At 42.5% G+C, this 16,970-nt stretch overlaps 7 non-coding genes across 7 annotated transcripts; all 7 read right to left on the bottom strand.

Moving 5' to 3' along the window:
- Nucleotides 1-755: 755 nt before the first annotated feature.
- Nucleotides 756-828, bottom strand: trnar-ucu (transfer RNA arginine (anticodon UCU)). Its single transcript has one exon. It is a non-coding gene; the product is annotated as a tRNA-Arg (tRNA).
- A 1,936-nt stretch (nucleotides 829-2,764) lies between these two features.
- On the bottom strand, nucleotides 2,765-2,837 carry trnar-ucu (transfer RNA arginine (anticodon UCU)). The gene has a single exon. It is a non-coding gene; the product is annotated as a tRNA-Arg (tRNA).
- Nucleotides 2,838-3,768: 931 nt separating this feature from the next.
- Nucleotides 3,769-3,841, bottom strand: trnar-ucu (transfer RNA arginine (anticodon UCU)). The gene has a single exon. It is a non-coding gene; the product is annotated as a tRNA-Arg (tRNA).
- Nucleotides 3,842-4,774: 933 nt separating this feature from the next.
- On the bottom strand, nucleotides 4,775-4,847 carry trnar-ucu (transfer RNA arginine (anticodon UCU)). The gene has a single exon. It is a non-coding gene; the product is annotated as a tRNA-Arg (tRNA).
- A 1,292-nt stretch (nucleotides 4,848-6,139) lies between these two features.
- trnar-ucu (transfer RNA arginine (anticodon UCU)) lies at nucleotides 6,140-6,212 on the bottom strand. Its single transcript has one exon. It is a non-coding gene; the product is annotated as a tRNA-Arg (tRNA).
- A 930-nt stretch (nucleotides 6,213-7,142) lies between these two features.
- On the bottom strand, nucleotides 7,143-7,215 carry trnar-ucu (transfer RNA arginine (anticodon UCU)). The gene has a single exon. It is a non-coding gene; the product is annotated as a tRNA-Arg (tRNA).
- Nucleotides 7,216-15,791: 8,576 nt separating this feature from the next.
- Nucleotides 15,792-15,864, bottom strand: trnar-ucu (transfer RNA arginine (anticodon UCU)). The gene has a single exon. It is a non-coding gene; the product is annotated as a tRNA-Arg (tRNA).
- Between the last annotated feature and the right edge of the window lie 1,106 nt (nucleotides 15,865-16,970).

Raw genomic sequence — 16,970 nt, 5'->3', positions numbered from 1 at the left:
TCTTCTCTTCTGTTTGCACTTCATTGCTAAAAGCAAACTGGATAGCAGAGGATGGTTTCAATCCCTAAATCACTCGGTTAACTGCCCTGCACACTTCCACATCATCCCTCCACTTTCAGATCCCCCAAAACAATACTTGAACTCACAATAAATGGATTAGGTGGTCAGTGTCTTAAGTCACTGTGGAAATGTGGGATCAGCATGACCTATACGAACTGATAGAAGCAGTTGTAAAAAAAATTGCATTTCGGAGGGCACAGAGAGATGCCCATGAAATTCTCCTTTTTATCCCTGTTAAATCTTCATTTCTAAAAATTGAATCAGAAAACTTCGATCCATCAACCTCTGTGTTATGTGTCCAGCTCTTCTCTTCTGTTTGCACTTCATTGCTAAAAGCAAACTGGATAGCAGAGGATGGTTTCAATCCCTAAATCACTCGGTTAACTGCCCTGCACACTTCTACATCATCCCTCCACTTTCAGATCCCCCAAAACAATACTTGAACTCACAATAAATGGATTAGGTGGTCAGTGTCTTAAGTCACTTTGGAAATGTGGGATCAGCATGACCTATACGAACTGATAGAAGCAGTTGTAAAAAAATTGCATTTCGGAGGGCACAGAGAGATGCCCATGAAATTCTCCTTTTTATCTCTGTTAAATATTCATTTCTAAAAATTGAATCAGAAAACTTCAATCCTTCAAACTTCATGTTAGGTGCTGATGTCTCTTCCTATATAGGAATTTACATTCATCCACCCCAGATGGGACTCGAACCCACAATCCCTGGCTTAGAAGGCCAGTGCCTTATCCATTAGGCCACTGGGTCACTTTTTGAAAATGAACTGGGTAGCAGAGAGTGGTTTCGACCGATCGTACACGTGGTTAAAGTCGACGTCACGCTTCCGCTTCGCTTCGGTAATCAGCATGACCTGTACAAACTGACAGAAGCAGTCAAAAAATTATCACGGAGGGCACTGAGACATGCCCATGAAATGATGGTTTAATATTTATTTGCACTTCATTGCTATAAGCAAACTGAATAGCAGAGGATGGTTTCGATCCATAAATCCCTGGGTTAACGGCCAGGCACACTTCCACTTCATCACTCCACTTTCAGGTACCCCGAAAAGATACTTGAATTCACGATACATGGATTAGGAGATCAGTGTCTTAAGCCACTGTGTCTCTCTGTGATCAGCATGACCTATATGGATTGATAGAAGCAGTAATAAAAAAAGAATCACGGAGGGCATAGAGACATGCACAAGAAATTCTTCAATTTAAAAAAAATCCCTGTTTACACTTCATTTCTAAAAGTAGAATTGGATAGCTTCGATCCATCAACCTCTGTGTTATGTGTCCAGCTCTTCTCTTCTGTTTGCACTTCATTGCGAAAAGCAAACTGGATATCAGAGGATGGTTTCAATCCCTAAATCACTCGGTTAACTGCCCTGCACGCTTCCACATCATCCCTCCACTTTCAGATCCCCCAAAACAATACTTGAACTCACAATAAATGGATTAGGTGGTCAGTGTCTTAAGTCACTGTGGAAATGTGGGATCAGCATGACCTATACGAACTGATAGAAGCAGTTGTAAAAAAATTGCATTTCGGAGGGCACAGAGAGATGCCCATGAAATTCTCCTTTTTATCCCTGTTAAATCTTCATTTCTAAAAATTGAATCAGAAAACTTCAATCCATCAAACCTTATGTTGCGTGCTGATCTCTCTTCCTACATTGGAATTTACATTCATCCACCCCAGATGGGACTCGAACGCACAATCCCTGGCTTAGAAGGCCAGTGCCTTATCCATTAGGCCACTGGGGCACTTGCTGAAAATCTACTGGATAGCAGAGAGTGGTTTTGACCGATCGTACATGTGGTTAAAGTAGACATTACGCTTCCGCTTCGCTTCTGTAATCAGCATGACCTGTACAAACTGACAGAAGCAGTCAAAAAATTATCACGGAGGGAAATGAGACATGCCCATGAATTGATGGTTTAATATTTCTGTTAGCACTTCATTGCTATAAGCAAAATGAATAGCAGAGGATGGTTTCGATCCATAAATCCCTGGGTTAATGGCCAGGCACACTTCCACTTCATCACTCCACTTTCAGGTACCCTGAAAAGATACTTGAATTCACGATACATGGATTAGGAGATCAGTGTCTTAAGCCACTGTGTCTCTCTGTGATCAGCATGACTTATATGGATTGATAGAAGCAGTAATAAAAAAAGAATCACGGAGGGCACAGAGACATGCACATGAAATTCTTCAATTTAAAAAAATCCCTGTTTACACTTCATTTCTAAAAGTAGAATTGGATAGCTTCGATCCATCAACCTCTGTGTTATGTATCCAGCTCTTCTCTTCTGTTTGCACTTCATTGCTAAAAGCAAACTGGATAGCAGAGGATGGTTTCAATCCCTAAATCACTCGGTTAACTGCCCTGCACACTTCTACATCATCCCTCCACTTTCAGATCCCCCAAAACAATACTTGAACTCACAATAAATGGATTAGGTGGTCAGTGTCTTAAGTCACTTTGGAAATGTGGGATCAGCATGACCTATACGAACTGATAGAAGCAGTTGTAAAAAAATTGCATTTCGGAGGGCACAGAGAGATGCCCATGAAATTCTCCTTTTTATCTCTGTTAAATATTCATTTCTAAAAATTGAATCAGAAAACTTCAATCCTTCAAACTTCATGTTAGGTGCTGATGTCTCTTCCTATATAGGAATTTACATTCATCCACCCCAGATGGGACTCGAACCCACAATCCCTGGCTTAGAAGGCCAGTGCCTTATCCATTAGGCCACTGGGTCACTTTTTGAAAATGAACTGGGTAGCAGAGAGTGGTTTCGACCGATCGTACACGTGGTTAAAGTCGACGTCACGCTTCCGCTTCGCTTCGGTAATCAGCATGACCTGTACAAACTGACAGAAGCAGTCAAAAAATTATCACGGAGGGCACTGAGACATGCCCATGAAATGATGGTTTAATATTTATTTGCACTTCATTGCTATAAGCAAACTGAATAGCAGAGGATGGTTTCGATCCATAAATCCCTGGGTTAACGGCCAGGCACACTTCCACTTCATCACTCCACTTTCAGGTACCCCGAAAAGATACTTGAATTCACGATACATGGATTAGGAGATCAGTGTCTTAAGCCACTGTGTCTCTCTGTGATCAGCATGACCTATATGGATTGATAGAAGCAGTAATAAAAAAAGAATCACGGAGGGCATAGAGACATGCACAAGAAATTCTTCAATTTAAAAAAAATCCCTGTTTACACTTCATTTCTAAAAGTAGAATTGGATAGCTTCGATCCATCAACCTCTGTGTTATGTGTCCAGCTCTTCTCTTCTGTTTGCACTTCATTGCGAAAAGCAAACTGGATATCAGAGGATGGTTTCAATCCCTAAATCACTCGGTTAACTGCCCTGCACGCTTCCACATCATCCCTCCACTTTCAGATCCCCCAAAACAATACTTGAACTCACAATAAATGGATTAGTTGGTCAGTGTCTTAAGTCACTTTGGAAATGTGGGATCAGCATGACCTATACGAACTGATAGAAGCAGTTGTAAAAAAATTGCATTTCGGAGGGCACAGAGAGATGCCCATGAAATTCTCCTTTTTATCTCTGTTAAATATTCATTTCTAAAAATTGAATCAGAAAACTTCAATCCTTCAAACTTCATGTTAGGTGCTGATGTCTCTTCCTATATAGGAATTTACATTCATCCACCCCAGATGGGACTCGAACCCACAATCCCTGGCTTAGAAGGCCAGTGCCTTATCCATTAGGCCACTGGAGCACTTGCTGAAAATCTACTGGATAGCAGAGAGTGGTTTTGACCGATCGTACATGTGGTTAAAGTAGACATTACGCTTCCGCTTCGCTTCTGTAATCAGCATGACCTGTACAAACTGACAGAAGCAGTCAAAAAATTATCACGGAGGGAAATGAGACATGCCCATGAATTGATGGTTTAATATTTCTGTTAGCACTTCATTGCTATAAGCAAAATGAATAGCAGAGGATGGTTTCGATCCATAAATCCCTGGGTTAATGGCCAGGCACACTTCCACTTCATCACTCCACTTTCAGGTACCCTGAAAAGATACTTGAATTCACGATACATGGATTAGGAGATCAGTGTCTTAAGCCACTGTGTCTCTCTGTGATCAGCATGACCTATATGGATTGATAGAAGCAGTAATAAAAAAAGAATCACGGAGGGCATAGAGACATGCACATGAAATTCTTCAATTTAAAAAAAATCCCTGTTTACACTTCATTTCTAAAAGTAGAATTGGATAGCTTCGATCCATCAACCTCTGTGTTATGTGTCCAGCTCTTCTCTTCTGTTTGCACTTCATTGCTAAAAGCAAACTGGATAGCAGAGGATGGTTTCAATCCCTAAATCACTCGGTTAACTGCCCTGCACACTTCTACATCATCCCTCCACTTTCAGATCCCCCAAAACAATACTTGAACTCACAATAAATGGATTAGGTGGTCAGTGTCTTAAGTCACTTTGGAAATGTGGGATCAGCATGACCTATACGAACTGATAGAAGCAGTTGTAAAAAAATTGCATTTCGGAGGGCACAGAGAGATGCCCATGAAATTCTCCTTTTTATCTCTGTTAAATATTCATTTCTAAAAATTGAATCAGAAAACTTCAATCCTTCAAACTTCATGTTAGGTGCTGATGTCTCTTCCTATATAGGAATTTACATTCATCCACCCCAGATGGGACTCGAACCCACAATCCCTGGCTTAGAAGGCCAGTGCCTTATCCATTAGGCCACTGGGTCACTTTTTGAAAATGAACTGGGTAGCAGAGAGTGGTTTCGACCGATCGTACACGTGGTTAAAGTCGACGTCACGCTTCCGCTTCGCTCGGTAATCAGCATGACCTGTACAAACTGACAGAAGCAGTCAAAAAATTATCACGGAGGGCACTGAGACATGCCCATGAAATGATGGTTTAATATTTATTTGCACTTCATTGCTATAAGCAAACTGAATAGCAGAGGATGGTTTCGATCCATAAATCCCTGGGTTAACGGCCAGGCACACTTCCACTTCATCACTCCACTTTCAGGTACCCCGAAAAGATACTTGAATTCACGATACATGGATTAGGAGATCAGTGTCTTAAGCCACTGTGTCTCTCTGTGATCAGCATGACCTATATGGATTGATAGAAGCAGTAATAAAAAAAGAATCACGGAGGGCATAGAGACATGCACAAGAAATTCTTCAATTTAAAAAAATCCCTGTTTACACTTCATTTCTAAAAGTAGAATTGGATAGCTTCGATCCATCAACCTCTGTGTTATGTGTCCAGCTCTTCTCTTCTGTTTGCACTTCATTGCGAAAAGCAAACTGGATATCAGAGGATGGTTTCAATCCCTAAATCACTCGGTTAACTGCCCTGCACGCTTCCACATCATCCCTCCACTTTCAGATCCCCCAAAACAATACTTGAACTCACAATAAATGGATTAGGTGGTCAGTGTCTTAAGTCACTGTGGAAATGTGGGATCAGCATGACCTATACGAACTGATAGAAGCAGTTGTAAAAAAAATTGCATTTCGGAGGGCACAGAGAGATGCCCATGAAATTCTCCTTTTTATCCCTGTTAAATCTTCATTTCTAAAAATTGAATCAGAAAACTTCGATCCATCAACCTCTGTGTTATGTGTCCAGCTCTTCTCTTCTGTTTGCACTTCATTGCTAAAAGCAAACTGGATAGCAGAGGATGGTTTCAATCCCTAAATCACTCGGTTAACTGCCCTGCACACTTCTACATCATCCCTCCACTTTCAGATCCCCCAAAACAATACTTGAACTCACAATAAATGGATTAGGTGGTCAGTGTCTTAAGTCACTTTGGAAATGTGGGATCAGCATGACCTATACGAACTGATAGAAGCAGTTGTAAAAAAATTGCATTTCGGAGGGCACAGAGAGATGCCCATGAAATTCTCCTTTTTATCTCTGTTAAATATTCATTTCTAAAAATTGAATCAGAAAACTTCAATCCTTCAAACTTCATGTTAGGTGCTGATGTCTCTTCCTATATAGGAATTTACATTCATCCACCCCAGATGGGACTCGAACCCACAATCCCTGGCTTAGAAGGCCAGTGCCTTATCCATTAGGCCACTGGGTCACTTTTTGAAAATGAACTGGGTAGCAGAGAGTGGTTTCGACCGATCGTACACGTGGTTAAAGTCGACGTCACGCTTCCGCTTCGCTTCGGTAATCAGCATGACCTGTACAAACTGACAGAAGCAGTCAAAAAATTATCACGGAGGGCACTGAGACATGCCCATGAAATGATGGTTTAATATTTATTTGCACTTCATTGCTATAAGCAAACTGAATAGCAGAGGATGGTTTCGATCCATAAATCCCTGGGTTAACGGCCAGGCACACTTCCACTTCATCACTCCACTTTCAGGTACCCCGAAAAGATACTTGAATTCACGATACATGGATTAGGAGATCAGTGTCTTAAGCCACTGTGTCTCTCTGTGATCAGCATGACCTATATGGATTGATAGAAGCAGTAATAAAAAAAGAATCACGGAGGGCATAGAGACATGCACAAGAAATTCTTCAATTTAAAAAAATCCCTGTTTACACTTCATTTCTAAAAGTAGAATTGGATAGCTTCGATCCATCAACCTCTGTGTTATGTGTCCAGCTCTTCTCTTCTGTTTGCACTTCATTGCGAAAAGCAAACTGGATATCAGAGGATGGTTTCAATCCCTAAATCACTCGGTTAACTGCCCTGCACGCTTCCACATCATCCCTCCACTTTCAGATCCCCCAAAACAATACTTGAACTCACAATAAATGGATTAGGTGGTCAGTGTCTTAAGTCACTTTGGAAATGTGGGATCAGCATGACCTATACGAACTGATAGAAGCAGTTGTAAAAAAATTGCATTTCGGAGGGCACAGAGAGATGCCCATGAAATTCTCCTTTTTATCTCTGTTAAATATTCATTTCTAAAAATTGAATCAGAAAACTTCAATCCTTCAAACTTCATGTTAGGTGCTGATGTCTCTTCCTATATAGGAATTTACATTCATCCACCCCAGATGGGACTCGAACCCACAATCCCTGGCTTAGAAGGCCAGTGCCTTATCCATTAGGCCACTGGAGCACTTGCTGAAAATCTACTGGATAGCAGAGAGTGGTTTTGACCGATCGTACATGTGGTTAAAGTAGACATTACGCTTCCGCTTCGCTTCTGTAATCAGCATGACCTGTACAAACTGACAGAAGCAGTCAAAAAATTATCACGGAGGGAAATGAGACATGCCCATGAATTGATGGTTTAATATTTCTGTTAGCACTTCATTGCTATAAGCAAAATGAATAGCAGAGGATGGTTTCGATCCATAAATCCCTGGGTTAATGGCCAGGCACACTTCCACTTCATCACTCCACTTTCAGGTACCCTGAAAAGATACTTGAATTCACGATACATGGATTAGGAGATCAGTGTCTTAAGCCACTGTGTCTCTCTGTGATCAGCATGACCTATATGGATTGATAGAAGCAGTAATAAAAAAAGAATCACGGAGGGCATAGAGACATGCACATGAAATTCTTCAATTTAAAAAAAATCCCTGTTTACACTTCATTTCTAAAAGTAGAATTGGATAGCTTCGATCCATCAACCTCTGTGTTATGTGTCCAGCTCTTCTCTTCTGTTTGCACTTCATTGCTAAAAGCAAACTGGATAGCAGAGGATGGTTTCAATCCCTAAATCAATCGGTTAACTGCCCTGCACACTTCCACATCATCCCTCCACTTTCAGATCCCCCAAAACAATACTTGAACTCACAATAAATGGATTAGGTGGTCAGTGTCTTAAGTCACTGTGGAAATGTGGGATCAGCATGACCTATACGAACTGATAGAAGCAGTTGTAAAAAAATTGCATTTCGGAGGGCACAGAGAGATGCCCATGAAATTCTCCTTTTTATCCCTGTTAAATCTTCATTTCTAAAAATTGAATCAGAAAACTTCAATCCATCAAACCTTATGTTGCGTGCTGATCTCTCTTCCTACATCTCTCTCCCCTGCACACTTCCACATCATCAAATCAAATCAAATCAAATCAAATTTATTTATATAGCCCTTCGTACATCAGCTGATATCTCAAAGTGCTGTACAGAAACCCAGCCTAAAACCCCAAACAGCAAGCAATGCAGGTGTAGAAGCACGGTGGCTAGGAAAAACTCCCTAGAAAAGCCATAACCTAGGAAGAAACCTAGAGAGGAACCAGGCTATGTGGGGTGGCCAGTCCTCTTCTGGCTGTGCCGGGTAGAGATTATAACAGACCATGGCCAAGATGTTCAAATGTTCATAAATGACCAGCATGGTCGAATAATAATAAGGCAGAACAGTTGAAACTGGAGCAGCAGCACGGCCAGGTGGACTGGGGACAGCAAGGAGTCATCATGTCAAGTAGTCCTGGGGCATGGTCCTAGGGCTCAGGTCAGTTGAAACTGGAGCAGCAGCACGGCCAGGTGGACTGGGGACAGCAAGGAGTCATCATGTCAGGTAGTCCTGGGGCATGGTCCTAGGGCTCAGGTCCTCCGAGAGAGAGAAGGAGAGAATTAGAGAACGCACACTTAGATTCACACAGGACACCGAATTGGACAGGAGAAGTACTCCAGATATAACAAACTGACCCCAGCCCCCCGACACAAACTACTGCAGCATAAATACTGGAGGCTGAGACAGGAGGGGTCAGGAGACACTGTGGCCCCACCCGAGGACACCCCCGGACAGGGCCAAACAGGAAGGATATAACCCCACCCACTTTGCCAAAGCACAGCCCCCACACCACTGGAGGGATATCTTCAACCACCAACCTACCATCCTGAGACAAAGCTGAGTATAGCCCGCAAAGATCTCCGCCACGGCACAACCCAAGGGGGGGCGCCAACCCAGACAGGATGACCACATCAGTGAATCAACCCACTCAGGTGACGCACCCCCTCCAGGGACGGCATGAGAGAGCCCCAGCAAGCCAGTGACTCAGCCCCTGTAATAGGGTTAGAGGCAGAGAATCCCAGTGGAAAGAGGGGAACCGGCCAGGCAGAGACAGCAAGGGTGGTTCGTTGCTCCAGAGCCTTTCCGTTCACCTTCCCACTCCTGGGCCAGACTACACTCAATCATATGACCCACTGAAGAGATGAGTCTTCAGTAAAGACTTAAAGGTTGAGACCGAGTTTGCGTCTCTGACATGGGTAGGCAGACCGTTCCATAAAAATGGAGCTCTATAGGAGAAAGCCCTGCCTCCAGCTGTTTGCTTAGAAATTCTAGGGACAATTAGGAGGCCTGCGTCTTGTGACCGTAGCGTACGTGTAGGTATGTACGGCAGGACCAAATCAGAGAGATAGGTAGGAGCAAGCCCATGCAATGCTTTGTAGGTTAGCAGTAAAACCTTGAAATCAGCCCTTGCTTTGACAGGAAGCCAGTGTAGGGAGGCTAGCACTGGAGTAATATGATCAAATTTTTTGGTTCTAGTCAGGATTCTAGCAGCCGTATTTAGCACTAACTGAAGTTTATTTAGTGCTTTATCCGGGTAGCCGGAAAGTAGAGCATTGCAGTAGTCTAACCTAGAAGTGACAAAAGCATGGATTAATTTTTCTGCATCATTTTTGGACAGAAAGTTTCTGATTTTTGCAATGTTACGTAGATGGAAAAAAGCTGTCCTTGAAATGGTCTTGATATGTTCTTCAAAAGAGAGATCAGGGTCCAGAGTAACGCCGAGGTCCTTCACAGTTTTATTTGAGATGACTGTACAACCATTAAGATTAATTGTCAGATTCAACAGAAGATCTCTTTGTTTCTTGGGACCTAGAACAAGCATCTCTGTTTTATCCGAGTTTAAAAGTAGAAAGTTTGCTGCCATCCACTTCCTTATGTCTGAAACACATGCTTCTAGCGAGGGCAATTTTGGGGCTTCACCATGTTTCATTGAAATGTACAGCTGTGTATCATCCGCATAGCAGTGAAAGTTAACATTATGTTTTCGAATAACATCCCCAAGAGGTAAAATATATAGTGAAAACAACAGCGGTCCTAAAACGGAACCTTGAGGAACACCGAAATTTACAGTTGATTTGTCAGAGGACAAACCATCCACAGAGACAAACTGATATCTTTCCGACAGATAAGATCTAAACCAGGCCAGAACTTGTCCGTGTAGACCAATTTGGGTTTCCAATCTCTCCAAAAGAATGTGGTGATCGATGGTATCAAAAGCAGCACTAAGGTCTAGGAGCACGAGGACAGATGCAGAGCCTCGGTCCGATGCCATTAAAATGTCATTTACCACCTTCACAAGTGCCGTCTCAGTGCTATGATGGGGTCTAAAACCAGACTGAAGCATTTCATATACATTGTTTGTCTTCAGGAAGGCAGTGAGTTGCTGAGCAACAGCCTTTTCTAAGATTTTTGAGAGGAATGGAAGATTCGATATAGGCCGATAGTTTTTTATATTTTCTGGGTCAAGGTTTGGCTTTTTCAAGAGAGGCTTTATTACTGCCACTTTTAGTGAGTTTGGTACACATCCGGTGGATAGAGAGCCGTTTATTATGTTCAACATAGGAGGGCCAAGCACAGGAAGCAGCTCTTTCAGTAGTTTAGTTGGAATAGGGTCCAGTAAGCAGCTTGAAGGTTTAGAGGCCATGATTATTTTCATCATTGTGTCAAGAGATATAGTACTAAAACACTTGAGCGTCTCTCTTGATCCTAGGTCCACGCAGAGTTGTGCAGACTCAGGACAACTGAGCTTTGAAGGAATACGCAGATTTAAAGAGGAGTCTGTAATTTGCTTTCTAATAATCATAATTTTTTCCTCAAAGAAGTTCATGAATTTATCACTGCTAAAGTGAAAGTCATCCTCTCTTGGGGAATGCTGCTTTTTAGTTAGCTTTGCGACCGTATCAAAAAGGAATTTTGGATTGTTCTTATTGTCCTCAATTAAGTTAGAAAAATAGGATGATCGAGCAGCAGTAAGGGCTCTTCGGTACTGCACGGTACTGTCTTTCCAAGCTAGACGGAAGACTTCCAGTTTGGTGTGGCGCCATTTCCGTTCCAATTTTCTGGAAGCTTGCTTCAGAGCTCGGGTATTTTCTGTGTACCAGGGAGCTAGTTTCTTATGAGAAATGTTTTTAGTTTTTAGGGGTGCAACTGCATCTAGGGTATTGCGCAAGGTTAAATTGAGTTCCTCAGTTAGGTGGTTAACTGATTTTTGTCCTCTGGTGTCATTGGGTAGACAGAGGGAATCTGGAAGGACATCAAGGAATCTTTGTGTTGTCTGTGAATTTATAGCACGACTTTTGATGTTCCTTGGTTGGGGTCTGAGCAGATTATTTGTTGCAATTGCAAACGTAATAAAATGGTGGTCCGATAGTCCTGGATTATGAGGAAAAACATTAAGATCCACAACATTTATTCCATGGGACAAAACTAGGTCCAGCGTATGACTGTGACAGTGAGTGGGTCCAGAGACATGTTGGACAAAACCCACTGAGTCGATGATGGCTCCGAAAGCCTTTTGGAGTGGGTCTGTGGACTTTTCCATGTGTATATTAAAGTCACCAAAGATTAGAATATTATCTGCTATGACTTCAAGGTCCGATAGGAATTCAGGGAACTCAGTGAGGAACGCTGTATATGACCCAGGAGGCCTGTAAACAGTAGCTATAAAAAGTGATTGAGTAGGCTGCATAGATTTCATGACTAGAAGCTCAAAAGACGAAAACGTCATTTTTTTTTTTTGTAAATTGAAATTTGCTATCGTAAATGTTAGCAACACCTCCGCCTTTGCGGGATGCACGGGGGATATGGTCACTAGTGTAGCCAGGAGGTGAGGCCTCATTTAACACAGTAAATTCATCAGGCTTAAGCCATGTTTCAGTCAGGCCAATCACATCAAGATTATGATCAGTGATTAGTTCATTGACTATAATTGCCTTTGAAGTAAGGGATCTAACATTAAGTAGCCCTATTTTGAGATGTGAGGTATCATGTTCTCTTTCAATAATGACAGGAATGGAGGTGGTCTTTATCCTAGTGAGATTGCTAAGGCGAACACCGCCATGTTTAGTTTTGCGCAACCTAGGTCGAGGCACAGACACGGTCTCAATGGTGATAGCTGAGCTGACTACACTGACTATGCTAGTGGCAGACTCCACTATGCTTGCAGGCTGGCTAACAGCCTGCTGCCTGGCCTGCACCCTATTTCATTGTGGAGCTAGAGGAGTTAGAGCCCTGTCTATGTTGGTAGATAAGATGAGAGCACCCCTCCAGCTTGGATGGAGTCCGTCACTCCTCAGCAGGTCAGGCTTGGTCCTGTTTGTGGGTGAGTCCCAAAAAGAGGGCCAATTATCTACAAATTCTAACTTTTCGGAGGGGCAGAAAACAGTTTTCAACCAGCGATTGAGTTGTGAGACTCTGCTGTAGAGCTCATCACTCCCCCTAACTGGGAGGGGGCCAGAGACAATTACTCGATGCCGACACATCTTTCTAGCTGATTTACACGCAGAAGCTATGTTGCGCTTGGTGATCTCTGACTGTTTCATCCTAACATCGTTGGTGCCGACGTGGATAACAATATCTCTATACTCTCTACACTCGCCAGTTTTAGCTTTAGCCAGCACCATCTTCAGATTAGCCTTAACGTCGGTAGCCCTGCCCCCCGGTAAACAGTGTATGATCGCTGGATGATTCGTTTTAAGTCTAATACTGCGGGTAATGGAGTCGCCAATGACTAGAGTTTTCAATTTGTCAGAGCTAATGGTGGGAAGCTTCAGCGTCTCAGACCCCGTAACGGGAGGAGTATAGACCAGAGAAGGCTCGGCCTCTGACTCCGACTCGCTACTTAATGGGGAAAACCGGTTGAAAGTTTCTGTCGGCTGAATGAGCGACACCGGTTGAGCATTCCTACAGCATTTCCTTCCAGAAACCGTGAGAAAGTTGTCCGGCTGCGGGGACTGTGCCAGGGGATTTATACTACTATCTGTACTTGCTGGTGGCACAGACGCTGTTTCATCCTTTCCTACACTGAAATTACCCTTGCCTAACGATTGCGTCTGAAACCGGGCTTGTAGCACAGCTATCCTCGCCGTAAGGCGAGTACAGCGACTGCAATTAGAAGGCATCATGTTAATGTTACTACTTAGCTTCGGGTGTTGGAGGTCCTGACGAATCGTGTCCAGATAAAGCGTCCGGAGTGAAAAAGTTGTGGGTGGAAAAAAAAAAAATATATATATATATATGTGTGTGTGTGTATAACAACAGTAATTAAAAAGTAAAAACCGTAAAATTGTCAGGTAGCAAAATAGGTTGGCAACAAAACGCACAGCACAGCAACTCGAAAACAGGTCTGCAAGTTGTGGCCATGTAGTTCTCAACTGCACAACTCATCCCTCCACTTTCAGATCCCCCAAAACAATGCTTGAACTCACAATAAATGGATAGGTGGTCAGTGTCTTAAGTCACTGTGGAAATGTGGGATCAGCATGACCTATACGAACTGATAGAAGCAGTTGTAAAAAAAAATTGCATTTCGGAGGGCACAGAGACATGCCCATGAAATTCTCCTTTTTATCCCTGTTAAATCTTCATTTCTAAAAATTGAATCAGAAAGCTTCAATCCATAAAACTTTATGTTAGGTGCTGATCTCTCTTCCAACGTAGGAATTTGCGTTCATCCACACCAGATGGGACTCGAACCCACAATCCCTGGCTTAGAAGGCCAGTGCCTTATCCATTTGCTGAAAATTTACTGGATAGCAGAGAGTGATTTCGACCGATCGTACACGTGGTTAAAGAAGACATTACGCTTCCGCTTCGCTTCTGTAATCAGCATGACCTGTACAAACTGACAGAAGCAGTCAAAAAATTATCACGGAGGGCACTGAGACATGCCCATGAATTGATGGTTTAATATTTCTGTTAGCACTTCATTGCTATTAGCAAACTGAATAGCAGAGGATGGTTTCGATCCATAAATCCCTGGGTTAACGGCCAGGCACACTTCCACTTCATCACTCCACTTTCAGGTACCCCGAAAAGATACTTGAATTCACAATACATGGATTAGGAGATCAGTGTCTTAAGCCACTGTGTCTCTCTGTGATCAGCATGACCTATATGGATTGATAGAAGCAGTAAAAAAAAGAATCTCGGAGGGCACAGAGACATGCACATGAAATTCTTCAATTTAAAAAAAAAATCCCTGTTTACACTTCATTTCTAAAAGTAGTATTGGATACCTTCGATCCATCAACCTCTTTGTTATGTGCCCAGCTCTTCTCTTCTGTTTGCACTTCATTGCTAAAAGCAAACTGGATAGCAGAGGATGGTTTCAATCCCTAAATCACTCGGTTAACTGCCCTGCACACTTCCACATCATCCCTCCACTTTCAGATCCCCCAAAACAATACTTGAACTCACAATAAATGGATTAGGTGGTCAGTGTCTTAAGTCACTTTGGAAATGTGGGATCAGCATGACCTATACGAACTGATAGAAGCAGTTGTAAAAAATTGCATTTCGGAGGGCACAGAGACATGCCCATGAAATTCTCCTTTTTATCCCTGTTAAATCTTCATTTCTAAAAATTGAATCAGAAAACTTCAATCCATCAAATCTTATGTTGCGTGCTGATCTCTCTACCTACATAGGAATTTGTATTCATCCACCCCAGATGGGACTCATACCCACAATACCTGGCTTAGAAGGCCAGTGCCTTATCCATTAGGCCACTGGGGCACTTGCTGAAAATGAACTGGATAGCAGAGAGTGGTTTTGACCGATCGTACATGTGGTTAAAGTAGACATTACGCGTCCGCTTCGCTTCTGTAATCAGCATGACCTGTACAAACTGACAGAAGCAGTCAAAAAATTATCACGGAGGGCACTGAAACATGCCCATGAATTGATGGTTTAATATTTCTGTTTGCACTTCATTGCTATAAGCAAACTGAATAGCAGAGGATGGTTTCGATCCATAAATCCCTGGGTTAACGGCCAGGCACACTTCCACTTCATCACTCCACTTTCAGGTACCCCGAAAAGATACTTGAATTCACAATACATGGATTAGGAGATCAGTGTCTTAAGCCACTGTGTCTCTCTGTGATCAGCATGACCTATATGGATTGATAGAAGCAGTAAAAAAAAGAATCTCGGAGGGCACAGAGACATGCACATGAAATTCTTCAATTTAAAACAAATCCCTGTTTACACTTCATTTCTAAAAGTAGTATTGGATACCTTCGATCCATCAACCTCTGTGTTATGTGCCCAGCTCTTCTCTTCTGTTTGCACTTCATTGCTAAAAGCAAACTGGATAGCAGAGGATGGTTTCGATGCCTAAATCACTTGGTTAACTGCCCTGCACACCTCCACATCATCCCTCCACTTTCAGATCCCCCAAAACAATGCTTGAACTCACAATAAATGGATTAGGTGGTCAGTGTCTTAAGTCACTGTGGAAATGTGGGATCAGCATGACCTATACGAACTGATAGAAGCAATTGTAAAAAAAATAAAATGCATTTCGGAGGGCACAGAGACATGCCCATGAAATTCTCCTTTTTATCCCGGTTAAATCTTCATTTCTAAAAATTGAATCAGAAAGCTTCAATCCATCAAACCTTATGTTAGGTGCTGATCTCTCTTCCAACGTAGGAATTTGCGTTCATCCACCCCAGATGGGACTCGAACCCACAATCCCTGGCTTAGAAGGCCAGTGCCTTATCCATTAGGCCACTGGGGCACTTGCTGAAGATTTACTGGATAGCAGAGAGTGATTTCGACCGATCGTACACGTGGTTAAAGAAGACATTACGCTTCCGCTTCGCTTCTGTAATCAGCATGACCTGTACAAACTGACAGAAGCAGTCAAAAAATTATCACGGAGGGCACTGAAACATGCCCATGAATTGATGGTTTAATATTTCTGTTTGCACTTCATTGCTATTAGCAAACTGAATAGCAGAGGATGCTTTCGATCCATAAATCACTGGGTTAACGGCCAGGCACACTTCCACTTCATCACTCCACTTCCAGGTACCCCGAAAAGATACTTGAATTCACGATACATGGATTAGGAGATCAGTGTCTTAAGCCACTGTGTCTCTCTGTGATCAGCATGACCTATATGGATTGATAGAAGCTGTAAAAAAAAAGAATCTCGGAGGGCACAGAGACATGCACATGAAATTCTTCAATTTAAAAAAAATCCCTGTTTACACTTCATTTCTAAAAGTAGTATTGGATACCTTCGATCCATCAACCTCTGTGTTATGTGCCCAGCTCTTCTCTTCTGTTTGCACTTCATTGCTAAAAGCAAACTGGATAGCAGAGGATGGTTTCGATGCCTAAATCACTTGGTTAACTGCCCTGCACACCTCCACATCATCCCTCCACTTTCAGATCCCCCAAAACAATGCTTGAACTCACAATAAATGGATTAGGTGGTCAGTGTCTTAAGTCACTGTGGAAATGTGGGATCAGCATGACCTATACGAACTGATAGAAGCAGTTGTAAAAAAAAATTGCACTTGGGAGGGCACAGAGAAATGCCCATGAAATTCTCCTTTTTATCCCTGTTAAATCTTCATTTCTAAAAATTAAATCAGAAAGCTTCAATCCATCAAACTTTATGTTAGGTGCTGATCTCTCTTCCAACGTAGGAATTTGCATTCATCCACCCCTGAATAGCAGAGGATGGTTTCGATCCATAAATCCCTGGGTTAACGGCCAGGCACACTTCCACTTCATCACTCCACTTTCAGGTACCCCGAAAAGATACTTGAATTCACAATAAATGGATTAGGAGATCAGTGTCTTAAGCCACTGTGTCTCTCTGTGATCAGCATG

Source organism: Oncorhynchus masou, chromosome 27 (assembly GCF_036934945.1).
Source record: "Oncorhynchus masou masou isolate Uvic2021 chromosome 27, UVic_Omas_1.1, whole genome shotgun sequence".
Lineage (NCBI taxonomy): Eukaryota > Metazoa > Chordata > Actinopteri > Salmoniformes > Salmonidae > Oncorhynchus > Oncorhynchus masou.
Note: the sequence above shows the minus strand (reverse complement) of the source record. Positions and strands in the feature narration are given on the sequence as shown.